We start from the raw sequence: 4,061 nt of genomic DNA, 5'->3' as shown, positions 1-4,061 counted from the left end.
TTTATCACAAAACTAGAGTTAGCTTCAAAGCCTAACTTTAAGTATTTAAATCCAGTCACTTTCAAATTACTTTGCTCAAAAAAGACAGTGTAATCATTAGAGCTGGTTGGAATCTTTGGCAAATGTTGTCAAAATGTTCTGTTTTATCTAAGCCAAACTGTTTCATGGAGACATATTGGTTTCCATGGAATGTTCATGAAAGGTTTTTTGAGGGGAAGGGCAGGAAGAGAGACACTCTAATTGAATAGCTGAGTGATTAGAGTACTGGCCAGGGAGGTGAAAGACCCAGGTATAGGCCTCAGTGGAACACAAATTTTGAAACTTAAAAGTTGCCATCAAATAGACTTGTCATCCTCCAGTCAGCTCTAGTAATTATAAAGTGACTAACAGACAGTTAAAAGCTACACAAATTTGTCCCACACTGTTGTGTGTGTGCCCATATGAGATGATGGAGTCTGAGTCTGGAACTTCTCAATCCTGAATAATGGAGGTTATTTTGCTTGCACTGCCATGAAGACAATGTACCTTCCAATGTTTTTATCCCGGAAAGGAGGAGAGTATATTTTAAACAAGACCAACTGTTGTGAGTGAAAAACAGCATAACTACCTGGATATAAACATAGCCTTAAAATTGAATCCTTTCAGATGATGCAGATCGCAACCACCATGACAGATGGCGAGCTGGGTTGTACAGTTATACAGTTATGTGATCATAGCACTGAGATTCCACCTAGTGTCTTAAAAAGGCAATTCAGGTATCTAGATGTGTAGGCTAACTAAGACTATGACAAGCTCAAACCTCCTTGAAATCTAAAAAGTGGTATTGATACTATAAAACTGCTACTCCCCAATTTAACCATTGGTTCATTGGGATTTTTTTTTTAATAAAGAAACCCATTGATTAAGCAACTCATTGGTTATTTTTACTTCTTGATTTGTGTGTGTCTTCCCTTTCAGTCGGTGTGCCTCTGCTCTGGGGAGAACTAGCACCTGCATCGAGAGTCTGCAGGCTACAATCAGCCTGTATCGCCTCCTCATCACCTCCACTGTCCTAACTGCAAACAACAGAGGACTTGTTCCTATGATTACCATACTGCATGTGGTGTCAGACACAAGCCTTTCAAAACCACAAAGATGACACTAGCTAATGGAGTGCAGGAACTCTCCTCCCCCACATTTCTATTAGCAGCTCAACACAGTAGGTGCACAGCCATATATTACCTCAAAAACAAAGCCAAATATCAATTCATCTAAGATGTACAAAGATAAGACAGGAAATTGGTGCGGAAGGGGCTGCAAATAGGTCACCTCATCACCTTTACAATCACGTAGACTTTCCATTGTGTCCACAGTGCTGAGAGAATCCAGGTCAAGTTACTTCTTATGGCAGGACTTCAATGCACCCAATAGGAATTCTACCCCCAAATAAGACACATGGTACATTTCATTTGCACATTAGGACCTAGCATGCTCTTCTGGCTCATAGCTATTTCTGCATGAACAATGCATAAAGGAAATAGGGATCTGGAATTGTGAACAAGCAACCAACTTTGGCCTCAGTTTTGCCCTTGGATGCATCGATGTCTTCTCTGTATGCACTGGAAACCAGAACTATGGGAAGTTACACTCGTGCCTAAAGCACCACCAGCTATAGCAATTTCAGTTCTGTGGGTGCTGGGTAAAAGGGAGCTCCTCACTGGAATTCATTCTGTTCTGTCATTGCACTCTGCAGCTCAGCAAGGGGCTGCCTGGGGGAAAATAGCATATTCTTTAAGCAAAGTCCTTTCCACCAGGTAGAAGGACCTAACATTTCATTACCCCACACATCCAAAACTTAAGGGAATTTTAACTAAAATGACCAAAATGTTCACACTGGCATGGTGGGTATCAACCATACAAATAAGGTTGGATTCATTATCTCTTCCTCCACCTCACCAGTACATGGCATCAGATAGCTCTTTTCCCTGTGATCTTCAGTCCACAGACAATACCAGTGCCAAAAGGGAGAAGAGCAGGTATTCAGGGGGAAAGAATTCCAAAGGCAGCAGCCCTCAGTGAAAAACATCCTGCGTTCTGCTCTCCCAACCCAATATATCAGGGTACCCGAGCAGTTCTGATACAATCACAGTCCTGCATGCAGACTGAAATTTCATCTCTCTCTCTCTCTCTCTCGCACACACACACAGTAACAATGACAGATTGTCAAGAGATTTAAAGACCCCAGATGTCTGGTTCAATGATGGAACATTGACTAGACAAAGTTTGAGTTTTGTATTTTATTTATATATATAGATAATTAACTAAGCCAACACCTCACACTAAAATAAAGCTATACAGATGTATTATAGAAACATTACAAATATCTAAATTTAAAAGATTAGATTAAAATCCCCAAACTCATAAATTTATATCCAAGAAACAATCCTTAGCCAATAACCTAAAAAAGGTGCTGCTGGGGCCTATAGTCCTCAGATAAAAGGACATTATAAAAGAAGAACAAATAGTGGAGAAAACAACTCCCATTTTCATTCACTAAGACGTAAAACTACAAACCCAAAAGAACAGCTTTGCCAGTCTTTATTTTATACCAAAGTTTTTGCTCCCCTCCCCCAAAGGAATGGTCATAGAAAATGTTTCAATAACATTTATAATAAAAATGTTGAGGATAACCCCAATTTGTTATATCTGGGTAACCAAAAACTTAGGTGGAAACGACGTTTCTCAAGGTTAGATATGTAGCTTCTTTTAACTCAAACATGAACACCTGTGGGACTTTACAGAGTAAATCGTTATTTGACTCATAGCTACTCTCAGCCTGGTTATGTGCCACTCCTCTGTAGGCTTTATAAGAGCTCATTTATGCTCTAACACACTCTCATTCATACACACGCCACTAAAAATGCACATTCATATCTGCATGCAGTGTAATTGTAGCCATGTTGGTCCCACAATATTACAGAGACAAGGTGGGTAAGGTAATATCTTTTATGGGACCAACTTCTGTTGGTAAGAGAGACAAAAGTTACCTCACCCACCTTGTCTCTCTCTTAATATCTGGTAAACGCGGGCGAGGTGTAACTCCTCCATTGGGGAAGCTGCGCACACCTGGACTGTGGTCCTGCCCCCAGGCCTGACCCCGTTCAGCCTCCTCCCCCAGAAGTCCCGCCCATGCTTGGCCAGCTCCCCGAGACACCCCCCCCGCCGCTCACGCCTCTTTGATCCCCCTCCCCCAGGCCCCCCCGCCCACCGCTCATGCCTCTTTGCCCCCTCCCCCAGATCCTCCCCCCATCTGCCCGCCAGTTGAGCCAGCCGGCTGGCCACTCACACACATGCGCCTCTTCGCCCCAGGCCCCGCCCACCGGCCAGCTGGTCGGCCAGCCACTCACTGTCCGTGTGCGCCTCTTCACCCCCTCCCCCAAGGCTCCCATGCGGGCAGAGCAGGGCGGGAAGAGGATGAGCATGACAGGGGCCATGGCTGGCTACCCTTTCGGCAGCGGCGCACTCCAAAGGCAGTGGGCAGGCAGTTTGGGGACGCTTAGCCTCCCCGGTCTCTTATACCCACCGCCTATGCTGGTCAGACAAGCACACTGTCAAGTTATCTGGAGTGGCTCACGACCATGAGTGCGAACCTCAGGGCAGACTGTTAAGAAGCAGGGCACAAACCCCAAACTGGTTCTGTGTTCTATAATTAGATTTCACCAATCAAATATTGAGTGTGAACTTCTCAAGCACCTGAACAGCCTTAACATGAAGTCAGATAGTCCCCTTGGGCACTCTGGTCTATCTTGCCACCCAGGCAAGCCTGCCTTTGTGACAGAGGGTCCCTTGCACCAAAAATCACAATATTCAGGTTACTCCCAGTCCCACAGAACCAGTCATTTATCCCAGGTCAATTATACCTTGGATCTGTTACCAAAGACAACTCTTGTAGCCAATCCTGTAACAAACTAACTAGAGATTTATTAACTAGGAAAAAGAAATAGGACAGTTATTTTCAAGGTAAAAGCAGGTAAACATACTCATGCAAATGAGTTATAGTCTTAAGTTTCAAAAGGTAATAG

The sequence above is a fragment of the Chrysemys picta genome, chromosome 1 (genome assembly GCF_011386835.1).
Source record: "Chrysemys picta bellii isolate R12L10 chromosome 1, ASM1138683v2, whole genome shotgun sequence".
Classification (NCBI taxonomy): Eukaryota; Metazoa; Chordata; order Testudines; family Emydidae; genus Chrysemys; species Chrysemys picta.
The sequence above is the reverse complement of the archived record's forward strand: the minus strand, read 5'-3'. Positions refer to the sequence as shown.